Source organism: Kogia breviceps, chromosome 3 (genome assembly GCF_026419965.1).
Source record: "Kogia breviceps isolate mKogBre1 chromosome 3, mKogBre1 haplotype 1, whole genome shotgun sequence".
Lineage (NCBI taxonomy): Eukaryota > Metazoa > Chordata > Mammalia > Artiodactyla > Physeteridae > Kogia > Kogia breviceps.
In genome coordinates this window covers 67,611,203-67,629,233 of record NC_081312.1, presented here as the reverse complement: position 1 = coordinate 67,629,233, position 18,031 = coordinate 67,611,203, and positions in this window count along the sequence as shown.

Below are 18,031 nucleotides of genomic sequence, written 5' to 3'. Positions count from 1 at the left end.
AGCGATGGCGGAGACTGCGGCCTAGATAGAGGCCAGGGCGGCGTCTTTGCAGTCTGGAGAGCTTGGCCACACCCATTTTTGTTTGTTTTCGACGCTACCCAGAATCCTTGGGGTATCTGAAGTCTAAGACACAACTGGAGCCAGGAGAAATTCAGGCAGGGCGTGCCGTGGGTGTAGGTGGTTTAATGCTAGACTGGGAAGGGGCCTTAGAGAGCCTTGTGTCCTACAGCCCGAAACTCTGGGGCCTGACGTAAAGCAGCTTGCTCAAGGTCACACACCCAGTCACTGGCGGAATTGGGATTAACAACCTCTTGGCCCCAAGTCAAGTGAGTTTTTCTAGTATACTCAGCATTTTGAACGTAATTTTTCAATTTATTTTGAAACAAGCACAAGCTTACAGAAATGTTGCAAGTATAGTACAGAGAACACTTTTCTTTCCTGAACCATTTGTGATCTAAGTTGCTGACACAATGCCACATTGTCCCTAAATACTTTAGTGTGTAGTTCTACTAATAAGCACCTCTATTACATAATCACAATATAACTATCAAAATCAAAATATTTATGTGATACATTACGTTTTGCCAGTTGTCCCAATAATGCTCTTTATGATCAAAGGATTCAGTTCAGGATCAAGCAGTATACTTACTTATCATGTATCTTTAGTCACCTTCAATCTGGAACACTTCCTTGGTCTTTCTTTGACTTTCATATCCTTGATACTTGTGAAGATTCCTGGCCAATTATTCTACAGAATGGCCTTCACTTTGCATCTGTCTGATGCTTACTCATGATTAGATTCAGGGTAGATGTCATTGACAGGACTCTCAGAGAAGTGATGCTCTGTTCTTCTCATTGCATCCTGTGAGGTGGCACATGATTTTAATGTCTCATTACAGGTGTTTATTTCAATAAGGTCATGTCTGCCAGGCTTCTCCAGGAGTTACTTTTTTCCTCTTTGTAATTAGGAAGTATTTTGTGGGGGAAATTCTTTGAAACTATGTACTTTTTTTTTCTCATCAAACTTTCAATTAATTTATTTCTATCAGTATGAATTCAGTTTTCTATTTTATTAAATGTGTTATAATTTATCATTGTTTATTTTGGAGTTCAAATTGTCCCAAGTTTGGTCAGTGCAATTCACCCATTCATGTTGGCTTCTATGTCTTTGTGTGTTTTAAATCCTTTCACAATGTATTATTGTAAAACATTTTTTAAATACAGAAAATTTGGAAGAGTTTTATATAACATATATCCTACCATCCATATTATTCATTAACATTTTACTATCTGTGCCCTTTTGACACACCTCCATCATTCTTTGAGTACTCCTTTACTTTCTGGGACCTGGGTGCAGCCATTTATCCTGGAGTCCTGGTTCCTTTTAGTGGAGAATGGTATTTAGTTTGTTTGTTTATTTATTTATGTTTGCCTGCGTTGGGTCTTCATTGCTGCGCCCGGGGCTTTCTCTAGTTGTGGCGAGTGGGGGCTACTCTTCATTGCAGTGCGTGGGCTTCTCATTGCAGTGGCTTCTTTTGTTGTGGAGCACAGGCTCTAGGTGCACAGGCTTCGGTAGTTGTGGCACACGGGGTCAGTAGTTGTGGCTCGCAGGCTCTAGAGCACAGGCTCAGTAGTTGTGGTGCATGGGCTTTGTTGCTCTGCAGCACGTGGGATCTTCCTGGACCAGGGCTCGAACCAATGTTCCCTGAATTGGCAGGCTAATTCTTAACCACTGAGCCACCAGGGAAGTCCCCAAGAATGGTATTTAGAAGCATGAGGCATGCTCACTGCTATTGAGGTAATCATTGCTCAGGTTGTCTTAGGGTTTGTAGCTAAGGAATATTTGTACATTCATACACATATACAGTGCATCTATATATGTATACTCACACATATACACATTTATAACTAGATTTCTTTATTTAACTATGTATGTTGAAAAACCACATGTTCACAGTAATACCTCCAATCCAGCATCACACAGTTTATTCTAGTTTCCTCCCTTCCACATTTGTAACTCCTTTCTCCTACAGAGAGAATGCTGGATCCTATTATCTTTGAGATATTTGCTTGTTTGAACATCTCTCCTATATTTAAGCAATCACCCATTGCTGCCATCTCTCCCCTTGGAGGATGCTGCCCTTATCCCACTAAGGTTCTGAAACCCCAAAATTAGCCACCACAAGCCCCTCCTTCTCTTTCCTTATCCCTGCTCCCAAACCCTGTGCCCATGCCCTGTCTGTAAGCCCTCTCCACCCTGCTCAGGCTCCATCCCTTGCCAAGCATCCCTCTAGGCACCCTCCTTATCGAGAGAGAGAGAGAGAGAGAGAGAGAGAGAGAGAGAGAGAGAGAGAGAGAGAGAGAGAGAGAGAGAGAGAGAGAGAGGGAGGGAGGGAGGGAGGGAGGGAGGGAGGGAGGGAGGGAGGGAGGGAGGGAGGGAGGGAGGGAGGGAGGGAGGGAGGGAGGGAGGGAGAGAGGGAGAGAGGAGAGAGAGAGAGAGAGAGAGAGAGAGAGAGAGAGAGAGAGAGAGAGAGAGAGAGAGAGAGAGAGAGAGAGAGAGAAGGGTACCATAAACTACACTGAAGGAGAGAGCAAATGCTGTGAAGTCCACTTGGGAAGCTCATGAAAGGTTTAAAGAAAGAGATGGCATTTACAATGGGCTTTGAACAATGCATAAGAATGGATGAGTAGGATATATTCTGTAAGATACTGAAATAACTGGAAAATAATTTGAGCGCAAAATGATTTATTCTTGGCCAAAGCAGAGAAAGTGATTCATTTTGACTGAGTATGTGGTACAAGAATTAACAACACTAGAATTTTAGAGCTGGAAGGCATATTATGTATCATTGAGTCCAATCATTCATTTTACAAGGGATTCAAAGATGGCTCCAAAGTTTGAGCCCAAGTGACTAAGCAAATTAAATTAGGAGGAGGAAATAATAAGTTTAATTGTAAACACATCACATTTGAAGTGACAGTAGAGCATCCAAGAAGAAATGGAGGACTACAGCTTAGAAGAGGGTTCAGAACAAGAGCACTAGATTCAAACCGTTTCTACATGGAGTGGACAGCTAATACAATGAAAGAGAAAAAATAAAGAGAGAAAATGACAAGGATAGAACTCTGAGGAACAACCAGTTTAATTTTAACCAGGTGGAAATGTTTCACCTCTCAACTACTATTATACTTTGTTCAATCTCAAATTGAGATTTTAAGTCACAATAAAGAAGAAGCTGTATTAATGGAAAGAACACAGCTTTCAAATCTGGAGACTTGTGTTCAAATCCTAATTCCACCACTTAGTAGGCTTGACCTAGAGAAAACTGCTTCATATCTCAGTTTCCTCACTTTATTTTTTTTTATATTTTTAAAATTTATTTTATTAGTATTTTATTTATTTTTATTTTTGGCTGTGTTGGGTCTTCGTTGCTGTGCACAGGCTTTCTCTAGTTTCGGCGAGTGGGGGCTACTCTTCGTTGTGGTGCGTGGACTTCTCACTGTGGTGGCTTCTCTTGTTGTGGAGCACAGGCTCTAGGCGCACAGGCTTCAGTAGTTGTGGGTCGCAGGCTCTAGAGCACAGGCTCAGTAGTTGTGGCACACGGGCTTAGCTGCTCCGTGGCATGAGGGATCTTAGTTGCTCTGGAGCAGGGCTTGAACCTGTGTCCCCTGCATTGGCAGGTGGATTCAACCACTGGGCCACCAGGGAAGCCCAGTTTCCCCACTTTAAAATGAGAATAATATCTCCCTCTCTGAGGTGTGCTGAAGATTCAAAATACAATCAAAATAACTGGCATGTTGCCCATTGTGAAATGATAGCCAGCACTATTAGGCACTTACCTTATCTCTCTACTCCCAACTTACTTCAGCTTTTGTCAACACACTTGGTGTCACTGTTGGGCACACGGAAGACACTCATCAGATACCTGTTGAAGGAATGGAGAATTTTACATACTCTTTTTTTTTTTTTTTTTTTTCCGGTACTTGGGCCTCTCACTGTTGTGGCCTCTCCCGTTGCGGAGCACAGGCTCCAGATGCGCAGGCTCAGTGGCCATGGCTCACGGGCCCAGCCGCTCCGCGGCATGTGGGATCCTCCCGGACCAGGGCACGAACCCGGGTCCCCTGCATCGGCAGGCGGATTCTCAACCACTGCGCCACCAGGGAAGCCCACATACTTTCTCTTTATATTTATCCTAGAATGCATCATACTACATCTTCTTGGCTTTCTATAAAGGAATAATTCTCCCCACCAATAAATGAAGCAATCTTAGAAGTAGAATTGTTGGTTATTAATGGTGTATGTAAAAACTATGAAGTAAACCAGTAGTTACCCATTTGACTGGCTATGTGATATCTCACTTTAATTTACTGTTCAAACCCATCCGATACAACTCTAGGTTCCAACCACTATACATTTGGGAAACTGAAAATGATAGATTCCCTTTAAGATTCCTTTTACCCCTGAGATTATAAAATTCAATGATAGTAGAACAGTATTACCCAAACAGTGGGACTCTCGTATACCCATGTAGCTCTGTGGTCTTGCTATAGATTGTACTCCTCAAGATGTTAACAGTTGTTCCTTTAAAAAGGCTTTCTTAAATAAATTTGAGAAACACCTATATGTTAACATTTTATAGCCGTTTCTTAAAGAGTCATTAGGCATATTAGTAGGCTGCATTTCAAGCGGTGTTTCCCAAGCTTATTTGACAATGGAATATAATATCTTAAAAAAAAAAAGGAATGCACACTAATATCTTTTAGAACTACTGTTCCTGGGAGCAGACTTTGCTCAATGTTGATGAAGCCATCGAGGAGACTGGAGTGTACATGTGGAAATCTCATGTCACAAAACTCATGGGTTGGGCACAGCTTCCACTCTGTCGATTTCAGTGTGATCTTAAGCCTGAAATGACACTGATAGCCCTCACTCCAACAAAAGATCTGCTGGCCTTTTGTGATACAGCTTTCTACTTTTTGGTCTATCAAGCATTATTTGTCAATGTACTGCTGAGCTTGCTGTAGCGTATGACAGCTTTTAGCACTAAATTTCCATTAAGAACTTTTGGCCATGGGCAGGATTTTCTTCAGTAGGCAAACTACCACTATAAAAATTCAGCCAAGAAGTACTTACAACATAGCACAGACCTTGATGCATGAGGGTAAGTAAGTAATAGTAAACCATCTAACCTGGAAAGAAGCAGTTAAATTCAGGGCTGGTGCTTCTAAGCAGGAATACTGAGCAAAGGTAGATCTGTAACTACATTTTTGATAATACTTTACACAGAATCAACTGCAATTATGTTCAGACTTGACTAGGACCCCTAACATCCCTTCCAACTTCTCATTCTCTGATCAGATTAAGAAATACAGTGTTTGGGCCTCCCTGGTGGCGCAGTTGTTGAGAGTCCGCCTGCCAATGCAGGGGACACGGGTTCGTGCCCCGGTCCGGGAGGATCCCATGTGCCGCGGAGCGGCTGGGCCCGTGAGCCACGGCCGCTGAGCCTGCGCGTCGGGAGCCTGTGCTCCGCAATGAGAGAGGCCACAGCAGTGAGAGGCCCGTGTACCGCAAAAAAAAAAAAAAAAAAAGTAAAGAAATACAGTGTTTTACATGTGCATAAACTTTATGATTTTGTTCCAAAGTTGCTATCATGTATTTTATAAGCAAATCAATTAATGTCTTTGGGCCTCAATTTCCTTCTCTGGAACATGAGCATGTTGTACTAGAGGATCTCTAAGATCTCAGTTTTAAAATTCAAATATTCTATTGTTATTCTTAAAAAAATCCCTTCAGGGTAAATAGAGTAGTTATTATTTGAAAGAAACAGAAACCAAATCCCAGAATAGGTAAGTAGTTTGTCCAGGTTTGGAACAAAATTCCAGAAGTAAGATTTTAAAACCAGGCCTTCTGAACCCTTGTCTGATATCTTTTCCATATTATCATAGTACCACATATATTAAAAACTGTATAAAATATATTAAACACCTTTAAAAGTCTTTCTTTTATAGGTATGTGGTCACATATTTATTTTAAAATATTATTATTAACATTAACTTGAAAACACAATCATTTTTTTAACTCAGGGAAACAAAGACATAATCCTACTACCTCCATGAAATTATTTTCATTTATTTGGTTTTAACTGTTATTCATATGTCAAGCAAAGTCATATGCATATGGCACATCAAATTTGTATTCATAGTAATTTTATTACCATTGGCCATATAAACATCAGTTCCTGGGTACGACATTGCTAACACTCAATCACATAGACCTGAGGGCTGGGGGGAAAACTGCTATCTCCTGCCTGTAGGGACGAGTAATTGGCAAGGAGTGAAGAGGACCTAAAGTGGTTCTGTAGTTTGCTATGATACCGCTCTTCCTGCATATCTGCCTTTAAAATCTCATGGCTAGGCACTTACCTGGTGGTCCAGTGGTTAGAACTCTGTGTTTTTTGTTTCTTTCTTTTTAAAATATTTATTTATTTATTTATTTATTTGGTTGTGCTGGGTCTTCATTGCAGGAGGCAGCCTCCTTAGTTGCGGCTCACAGGCTCCATAGTTGCAGCATGTGGGCTCCTTAGTTGTGACATGCGAACTCTTAGTTGCAGCATGCATGTGGGATCTAGTTCCCTGACCAGGGATCAAACCCAGGTCCCTGCATTGGGAGCACGGAGTCTTAACCACTGCGCCACCAGGGAAGTCCTTCACTGCTGAGGGCGCAGGTTCAATCCCTGGTTGGGGAAGTGAGATCCCACAAGCTGCAAGGGCGTGGCCATAAATAAATAAATATATAAATATATAAATAAATAAAATCTCATGGTTAGAATCATTCCTCTGGCTTTCATAAAAGAAAGACAAGGAAAGAGACTTTAGGAAGTCAATGTTGAACGCTATAACCAGAGATGGGAGAAAAAATCCTGGAGATCTCTTCTGGCTCCTTCTTTAATACAGTCTTCACCTCGGAAGACAGGGCAAATTGTGACCCTGAAGAAGTAAACAACGGGACAGGAAGGTTTTGGTGGTAAGGGGGAGGAATGGGCAGCAACAAACTTAACCATGGCCAGGGAGAGAAGGCCCTGGATGATGGGATCCGAAGCTGACTCCAGGAAGGGGGAAGGAGGTGTCTGTGGGGAATCAATAAAAGTGGGGCTGAGAGGAATGAGAAGACTCCTTGGTCAGCTTGTCAATTTTTCCCTGCCAGGAAGTTCCTGATGGGAACCACAGGAAACACCATCATAAGCCAAATTAATCACGGAGTTTATCAAGGTGAAGGAGCAAAATTCAATGACATTAGTGGCTCAGTTCTAAACATGAGCCAAAACCTAAGGAATGGGATAGGTCAAGCCAGAGCTAGAACTGAAGCAGCATATTACACAAACCCTTAACTTCAGCTGCAAGCTTTTTGGGCAAGTATACTGTTTAGCTGTAGACAGGCAATTTAAAAGAATAATTTAGTGCTTTAATTTAGGAATGTTTCATCCTTTATAAGTAGCATATAAGACATCCCACCAAAACCTTACTCACCAATTGCAGACATTTGAATGTAAAAACTTATGATGGATGATCATCCACTTAAAAATTAAATGCCTTTGAATAATAACCACATGAGATAATGTGATGATTCAAAAATTTGTTGTAAAATTCATAATAAGATTATTTGTCTAGCTCAAGAAATTGAATTTACCCAGTAAAAGGGCAGAACTCTAACTGGTTGATAAATAGTATTCTTGCTGAATTATCATATGTGAGGAAAAACTATATACAATATTATAAAAAATACTTATGGAAATTCTTATCAGTTACTGTGTTTATGAAGACAAATCTATTATAACTTCCTTGGGACACATTTTTCTTGAAGGAAACTCTAATAAAAATTAGTTTATATGGCAAACTTCTTGTTTAGCTATAAACTTAGAATAGAGAACCTCACCTAGATGCAAATATTTAACTGACCACTATGAACAATAGCTAGAAATTAAATTAACCTTATAATATAGTTAAATAATCAGTGGAGCCAGAGTCATAGATCAGAAAGAAAAAGAAAAATGTTAATAATATGGAATAGAATTACATACTCTCGAACTCAATTTGTTAACTTACAGGCGTTCACAGACCAGAGCACAAATCCATTTATAGACCATACTTGCTTATCTTAATAATATTTTATTGACTTACACCTTTTCTCCTTTTGTCTGCTTCCTCTCCCTTATACTCCCTGAGATCAAAATTTAAAAAAAAAACTTTGTCTTAAGTATTATGATAAAATATTGTTTTTAAAAAGCCAAATATAAAATCCCTTTATAACTGAACAATGCTAAAATATCAGTGTTTTATAAACAAAGATTATAAGGGAATATATAAAAATAAAATAATGATATTTGAGCAATTAGCATACAGGCTTTTTAATCTTTTCATTATTTGTAATTGTGTATATTACTTTTACCAAAAAAAAAAAAAAAAAAAAAAAAGCAAGCATTTTTTGAAGATTTCTTTTTGCGATTTCCAGGTGTAATTTTCCCCCTTTGGAAAGGTACTTGACACACAGTAGTTGCTCAATGTAAATTTGATGAATAACTATGCAAAATGGCAACATCAACTGCTGGCAGATCTTCTTTAGAGAAGCCAAATGGTAACACTGGCTATGGTGAAGTAAGGGTAAGATAAGTGAGTATTTACTCATCCACCTCCCCAGGGGCTTCTAATTAACTATCCCTGAGACTGTTATTAGTAGGGTGTCCATATAATTTATTGTCTGCTGGGACACTTTTGAGAGTCAAAGGGGAGCTATTTATGAATATGCCAGGTTCTTAGATATGACATCTAAAGCACAAGCAACCAAAGAAATAAATAGATTGGACTTCATCAAAATTTAAAACTTTTGTTATTCAAAGGACGTTATCAAGAAAATAAAAAGACGGCTCATAAAATGGGAGGAAATATTTGCAATCATTTACTGATAAAGGTCAAGTATCTAGATCATATAAAGAACTTTTATAATTAACAATAAAAAGACAAATAACCCAATTTAAAAATGGGCAAATAATTTGAATGGACATCTCTCCAAAGAAGATACACAAAAGGAGAATGAGCACATGAAAATATGCTCAACACTGGTCATTAAGGAAATGCAAATCAAAACTATGACATACCACTTCACAGGCACTAGGATGGCTAAAATTTTAAAAACTGGAAAATAACAGGTGTTGGTGATAAAGTGGAAGAATTGGAACCCCCATACACTACCAGTTGGAACGTAAAATGATGCAGCTGCTTTGGAAAACAGTTTGGCAGTTTTTCAAAAAGTTAAACATAGAGTCACCATATGATCCAGCAATTCACTCCTAGGTATATATTCCACACAACTGAAAACATACATCCACACAAAAAAATTGTACTCGAATGTTTACACCAACATTATTCATAATTCACAAAAGCCAAAAAAGGAAAGAATGCAAATGTCTACCGATTAGATAAATGTATAAACAAAAATGTGGTACATCTATGCAATGGAATATTATTTAGTCATAAAAAGGAATGAAGTTTTGATACATGCTACAAATGACATAGGATGAGCCTTGAAAACATTATGCTGAATGAAAAAAGGTGTACGCAAAAGGCCTAATATTGCATGATTCCATTTACATGTACTGTCCAGAATAGGCAAATCCATAGAGATCAAAGGTCAATTAGTGGTTTATAGAATCTGGGGGTAAAGTGGAAATGGGGAGTGATTTTAATGAGTATAAAACTTCGTTTCAGAGTGAGGAAAATGTTCTGGAATTAGATAACGGTGATGTACAACCTTACTTCAATATTGTACAACACAACAATATTGCACCACCATGTGAATATACTAAAACCCATTCAATAAGACACTTTAAAGTGGTAAATTTTATGGCATGTGAATTATATATCAATAAATAAACAAACAAGTAAGAAAGCTGGACCAATGGGGAGAAGTGGAACTGAATTATGGTCATTGTAGATCAGGCACTCAATGTATTTCCAGTCCTGAAAGACAAATAGGTGGAGAAAGTCGGGGTGGGAGAAGGTGCCTAGATGCTTTTCCTCAGAACAAAATGTTTAAACCTGAAATCTAAAACTTAAAGCAGAGCCTGTACTAATATTAGATATTACTTCCATATAATCTCCATTTCTCTTCATCTCTCCTAAACAATATGAAGCCAAAATTTAGTGTTTTCATTTCCTTTATGTCACCATCTTTTACTTTATCTCTTCTAAATAAAATATAGGCATACTTAGTGTTTTGGTTGTATTAACATCCCTTCTCTCTCTCTCTCAATTTCTTTTGCTTCATCTCTGACAATCAATAGTCAGCCAAAAATTAACATTATAATTCCATTCACATTTCTTCTCTCACCTCCCTGCAATCTTCAGTATTTCTGTGTCCTGTCTCCCTCATATAAGTCTCTAGTCACTTTTTCTTTCCTCTGCTCTCTCTTTCCTACACAACTCAGCTTGCTTTCTCCTACTAATCTCCCTTTATCTTCTAAAATACCATCCTGAAAAATAAATAAATAAATAAAATACCATCCTGTTGCTAATAAACTTTCCTATATTGTTAACCTTTCCCTAACAATCTTTTGATCTTTTTGCTATGATGGAAACCCAACTTCCTCCTGACTATGAAGGTCCCTTTAAGGGAAGATTATTCCTATTTCGAGACCAGGAAATGGAGCTGACATTTCTCTGGCTCTCTCGTGGTTTTCAGAATATAGTTTTCCTTTGTTCCTCTTCTGACATCCCCTTGATACATCACTCTTTCCCCATCCACATCTCTGCCTTTTGCTGACCTTCATATCACACTTCCACAGTGATTAAAAAATTTGGGCTCAGGGTAGGGTCATGGGTATTTCCTGATGTTCTGAGTCATACCATTTTGGGTTACCTTTCTTGTCCAAATGGGGTACTAGCTTTTAAATTCCTTGACATCATCCACTGCAGCTACACGTTCCCATGGCCTCATTCTAGATTTTGTTGTCACTCATAATAGCTCTACCTCAGAGATCTCATATTATGACCAGTCTCTAATCTTTCCACATCCCCTACTCCCTCTTGGAAATTCTCCTTCTAACTTCTGAAAAGCACTAGTCTCCTTGACCTCTTCCCTCATCTAGTCTGTAAACTCCTAGTTGATTTTACTTTTTTCCCCTTTCCTTATCCAGTTTGGTTTATGAGGTCAGTTGTTTCAACCATTTTCTTAGTAACACTCCCAATTCCTTCCATTCCATGACCTTAACACACTGCATCTCCTCTGCTAATCCCTGAATGTGAATCACCCAACCATCTGCTTTTTCCAATCTGCTCTTGGACTGCCAAGAAAATTGTGTAACTGTGCTTTCTAATTTGTTGCATTATTTATGATTTGTAGCCTCAGCTAGTTGGCTCACTTACCCATTTCCTAAAGTGGCTACATCAAACATTCACTACTGTCCTCTAGCCACTACGCCAAGCCATCTTCCTCTCTCCCAGATGATCGCATCTTATGTTTTACAGCTAAAGTAGAGGTCATGATGTCTGAATTCCACTAGAGCTCTCCTTCTCATCCCATACTCAGCAGTCTTTTCCTCTTATCTCAGAGATACCCAAAGTTTTCCAGTTTTCCAAAAGCACTCCTCTGTCTACGCTTTCTGTATGATATTTTGTTCCATAATTTTGCTCCATAAACCTCTCTGCTTCTTTCTTCAATTTCTCTCTCTACTTCCTCTTCCTCTAAAAACATGCTCAGATTTTTTGCATCTTTAAAAAAAACCTTAATACTGCCTTCCCACAAAACTACAACTGTTCAATTTCCTTCATACTCAACTTCCTGAAAGAGTCATCTACATTTACTATATTTTCTTAGTCCCATTCAATCCTCAAGACATTTGGCTTACATAATTCCAAGGAACCTGTTCATAGTGACCTCCTAATTGTCAATCCAAATGACTTATAAAAAGTTCTATCTTATTTGACTTCTCTACTCGATTGGCTATTTTTCACCACGACCTACTTAAATAGAAATTCTTCCTTCTCTTGGATTTCCTGTCAGCATTCTCTTAGACTTTTTCTGCTTCTTCTCGTCCCACTCTTTGTTAGCTAGCCTCTCGATGGCATCTCTTAATCTGTCTGTTTCTTAAATAATTAGCTTCTTACTGTCTCTGTCTTGACATCTTTTCTACACACTTTCTTAGACAACGGCATCCACTTTGGTGACTTTTTAAAAAGCATATAGTTCAATAGTTTAAGTATACTCACATTGCTGTATCTCTACATACACTGTTGTATCTCTAGAACTTTTTCATTTTGCACGACTGAAACTCTATGCCATTAAACAACAACTCTCCTTATGCAACAACAACTTACCCTGCCCCCAGGCCCTGGCACCCACCATCCTACTTTCTGTTTCTATGACTCTGACTACTTTAGATACCTCATATAAGTGGAATCATACAGAAGTTTTCTTTTCGTGGCTGGCTTGGTTCACTTAACATAATGTCCTCAAGGTTTATCCATTCTGCAGCATGTAATAGAATTTTCTTTCTTTTTTTAAAATAAATTTCTTTTATTTATTTATATTTTTGGTTGTGTTGGCTCTTCATTGCTGCAAGCGGGCTCTCTCTAGTTGTGGTGAGCGGGGACTACTCTTAGCTGTGGTGCACAGGCTTCTCATTGCAGTGGCTTCTCTTGCTGTGGAGCACGGGCTTTAGGAATGTGGGCTTCAGTAGTTGTGGCACACGGACTCAGTAGTTGTGGCTCACGGGCTCTAGAGAGCAGGCTCAGTAGTTGTGGTGCACGGGCTTGGTTGCTCCGTGGCATGTGGGATCTTCCCAGACCAGGGCTCGAACCTGTGTCCCCTGCATCGGCAGGTGGATTCCTAACCACTGTGCCACCAGGGAAGTCCAAGAATTTCCTTTCTTTTTAAGACTGAATAATATTTCACTGTGTGTGTATACCACATTTTGTTTATTCATTCATTCTTCAATGGATGTTTAGGCTGCTTCCACCTCTGGCTACTGTGAATAATGCTGCTATGAACAAGGGTGTGCAAATCTCTCTTGGAGACCCTGCTTTCAGTTCTTTTGAATATATACCTAGAAGTAGGATTGCTAGATCATATGGTAGTAGTATTTTTAATTTTTGAGGAACCACAACTATGAATTACTATTGTAAGCTTAATGGTAGGCACCTTGCAATGTACTTATCTGCTTCTTATAATGTTTACTACTGCTTTGCACATACTAGGTCATAAGTAGCTGGTTAATTAAATAATCTCAAATATAAATCAAACTGAGAGTAGCAGTGGCCCACTATTGAAATGCTTGCATAATTTCTTTTCCTTCTTTCTAAATGAAAATATCAAGGAAAAAGAGAGGAGAGAATATAGGAATTAATGTCATTACTCTACTCCTATACATATTTTAGGATAAACAAAAATATGTGAGCTATGTACTAGATAAACTTTATTCCAATCATATGACCTCAGTAAATAAGAATCTATCTATCAACAAAATGTTTGTAAAAGTTTAGCACATAGCAAATTTACAACACCACCAAAAAGGAAAAGATTTTAAAAAATCATTTTGGAGCATATAGACACTCATCATTATCACTTATGAGATAACAGCAAGAACACTGAGTAACATTTAAAATAATATTCTGAAATCATCTTGAAATTAAAATTAGGCACAAATTTATAATGGAAAAAAACCCCCACAAAAAACGCTACCCAACACCAAGGTGACTGAGGGCACAAAATTTAATCATTGCTTAAGACAATCAGACACTTTTCTCTTTCACTGGTAAATACAGCTTTAAAATTTGCAGTAACTTCTGCCAACTCAGAACCCTGAGAAAATAAGTCACTTTTTTTACAGGGAGGAGAAGAAGAAAAGGATATTACCAACAATGTAAAAGGAATGCAGAGTGGTAACGGCTATGAACACTGGAATCACTACGGAAACACAAAACTATGAAATGGCAAAGGGCTGACTGAAATGCCTGAAGCCCATTCTATGGTCAAGCTTTTAAAAACCAAATGAAAACTCATGAGATGTAAGAAGAATTTAGTTATTTTGATGAGTAACACACATACTACTTGAATGAAAAGAAACAACTATAGCTCAAATGAACACAAACTGAAACTTCTTTTTTTTTTCAGTTCATCTGATTAAAGTTTAACCAACTCCTGATTTACAAAATTCAGTTTTCAGATTTCCACAAAATGGTAGAGCTGAGAGCTGACAAATTTCAGAATTTGTCAGGTGCAATCCCCTCCTTTATGATGAGTCATGATTGGACTGAGTTACCCTAGGCTAGTGTAACACACACAGTCCATGGAAAAGCCAAGACTTCAACAGAAGCCTCTTGACTCTTAGGTTCAGAGATACCACCACAAAGATTATACAATTAGTTCTCAGATGCTAGTCTGTATAAGAGTCACAGGTGGGGAACAGTGGCTTAAAATGCAGTTTCCAGGCCTTTTCTCAGAAATTCTGATTCAGTAAGTCGAAGCTGAGACACAGGAATTTGCATTTTTTTTTTTTTTTTTTTTTTTTGTGGTACGCGGGCCTCTCACTGCTGTGGCCTCTCCCGTTGCGGAGCACAGGCTCCGGACGCGCAGGCTCAGCGGCCACGGCTCACGGGTCCAGCTGCTCCGCGGCATGTGGGATCTTCCCGGACCGGGGCACGAACCCGCGTCCCCTGCATCGGCAGGCGGACTCTCAACCACTGCCCCACCAGGGAAGCCCAGGAATTTGCATTTTTAACAAGTTTTCCTAGTAATTCTGATTAGGGTGATTCTCAGACCATACTTTGGTAAACTACTAGAAAGTTCAGCAAATCATGGGTTATTTAGAAATAGGCTCTTTTCTAGTCCCAGGTGCAGACTTCCAGGGATGGTTAACTAACCTAACTGGAAAGGCAGAAAAGTTATTTCTTCCATGGGTCACCATTTGGGACCTTTAAAGACAAAGGCACACGGAGTAGAGAGTCTTTCCTATGAGTATAGTAAATCTGGGCATATCAGTGAAATGCAGCAGGCTCACACACAACCTTGGCCTCAGACTTCCCTGGTGGCACAGTGGCTAAGAATCCACCTGCCAATGCAGGAGACACGGGTTCAAGCCCTGGTCTGGGAAGATCCCACATGCTGCGGAGCAACTAAGCCCATGCGCCACAACTACTGAGCCTGTGCTCTAGAGCCCGCGAGCCACAATTACTGAAGCCCGTGCTCCACAACAAGAGAAGCCACCACAATGAGAAGCCTGCACAGCACAACGAAGAGTAGGCCCTGCTCACCACAACCAGAGAAAGCCTGCGCGGAGGAACGAAGACCCAACGCAGCCAAAAATAAATAAATAAATAAATTAAAAAAAACAAAACAAAACAAAACAATAAACCTGGGTCTCTGAGAGGAGAAGCTAACCAACAGAGGCAAAAGGGGACAAAAGAAGAGGAATAAATTAAAAACCCTTGGCAAACAAAATAACCTCTTCTTGGAATGGACAGATGGATAGATAGGTAGTAAAACAAATATAGCAAGATCCCTATTGTAGAATCTAGGTGGTGGATATGTGGGTGTTAACTATGCAATAATTTCAACTTCTCTATATGTTTGGACCCACTTCCCCAATTCTTGAAACCTTAACTCCCAGACACTGGTGTTTCCACTTCTCCCACTTTTTCCACCTACCTATCTGTCTGACATTTCTTTCCTTTGTCAATTTTCCTCCTCCTTCTGTTACTATAAATTTGGTTGGGCCTCAAATCCTTTGTTGTTCTCTACATCATCTCTCACAGATCTCATCTTCAAAATTATACTGAAATGCCAGTGCTTCCCTAACTAGATGAAATCTCTTCCGTCTCCAACTTTTCATGGTACTGTTTTTACCTCTCTTTTGGCACCTCTAGTTTCTCTGTGTTCCAGTTAACTATCTTAACACACCAGTTATTTTGTAATCTCCTGAGGAAACTGCCTTTTCATTTTTAGTGTGCCTCTTATACTTACTGAGTAGGCTCTCAGTAATATTGAATGATTAAATCTCATCCATTTCTAGGGTTTCAACTATCACTTATAAACAAGACTCTCAAATCTATACTCTCCCTGCCCTGAGTAACAAATCTGGTAGACATTTCTACTTTAGGTGCCTCAAACTCAATGTATTAAAATCTGAATTCATCTTCCTCAGTAACCCATACATGAAATCTTAGAGTGATTTTTGATTCCTCCTTTTAGCTCCACCACAGCTAATCAGCTGTCCTGAAGTGTATTTTTCTTCAAAACACCTTTCCATATCTCCAATTACGTTTATTTCCATGTTCACAGCCACTACTATAAGTGAGACCAAATCCCTTTATGTCTGCATTACTCAAAAAAATAAAAATAAAAACAAAAATCTGTCTTCCTGTCACAAAATTTCCTTCTCTCTGTAATCCCTATGTACCACTGTCAGGTCTCTCCTCTTAAAAACGGTCTTCATTATGTCATTATTCTCTCTAAAAGCCTTCAATGGCACCTTATCTTCTATCAGTCCAGACAAAGTTTGAAGTGCCTTCCCCCACACCTCATGCCTATAGACATGCTACCCATTCTACAAGGGATGGCTCAAGTTGCCATGCCTATTTAAACACAGGGATTCACCACTCTAGCCAGAAGTATCTTCTCCCTCTGCTGCTATTCTATAGCTCAGAGATAGCATTGTCCAGATATCACTGATCACAGTACCTAGTTCATTTCTGTCTATCATGTCCCCTACTAGATGGTAAATTCCTTGGGGTTAAGGGTCATATCTTGAACAATTTGTATTTCACACAGCTCCCAGCTCCACTGGTGACCTGCAGATTCTGAGGATTATAACTTTCAAGTGGAGAGCAACTATCCATGAGGCAGTATTAAGAAAATGTTAGAACATTTTCAATACCTGGCTTAAAAAAGGCAAGTATGCATATGATGAAAAGAAATCAAAGCCATGAAGACTACCTGAATGTAATCAGGATATAAAATAATCCAGGCACTGAGAAAATGAAACTGTGATGATCATATCTACTCATTAAAGAAACTTACCTTGGGGCTGCAAAGTAAATTAAAAGAATGCCTGGAGTAGAAAGTGTGTCTTAGTTTATCTATGTTAGTATAAAGATAAGTAAACAATATGTCAAAGTTGGAGTCAAGGATGGCATTTTTGCTAGTCTAGTCAGGCATGCCTTAAAAAGACTCCATATCTCCCCTCCCCCTCAAAAAAAAATGTCCACAATTACTTTCCCAACCCCAACTGTTTATAATAGTATTAGCTAATGGTTCTCAGATACTGTTTACATAGGGTGTGGTGCATTCTCTACATAAATTTTTCTTTTCACATTCAGGAAAAAAGCTGATGTAATAGGTCAAATTTTATTAAGCTTCTTAAGAGAAAAATGCTAGCTAACACAGTACAAAATTTCATTCATATGGAAAAGTACAGTAAAAAGAAGTAGGATAATATTTATCATGAAGTTGGCTATTTGTGATGCATTCCATAGAACTACTTTATTTTGTAATTAAATATAGAAGGGTCTTAAAGCTTGTATCAAAATTAATATTTATGAATAAACTTTTATATTTGATTCACAAAAAGTTTATTTTAAAAAGGACTAAAATACAGGTTTTGTAAAATGAAATTTGTTTTTTTTTCCTTCTGTGTTTTAAGAATGGCTTGCTTCTTGTAATCTTTCTTAGGTACATAATTACAGTTATACTATATTAGAAAGATAATATAGAGTAAGCCTTAAGAAAATGTAAAGTGATCACCCTTGTTGAAATAAAAAAAATCCAACTGAGTAAATTGAAGATATAATTGACTCTATTAGGAAATTCATGAATCAGGTAACATTCCATCTACCAACTTTTCAGGTGCTGTGAGGGGTTGTACAAAATGGAAGGATTTTATAGGAAGAAGGGTGGGGCAAAGTAGCTATTAGCAAAAGAAAAGAAAGGACTATTTTTAGGCCAGAACATCTTTGGTGGGGTCAAGGAAAGGGTGAAGGGAAA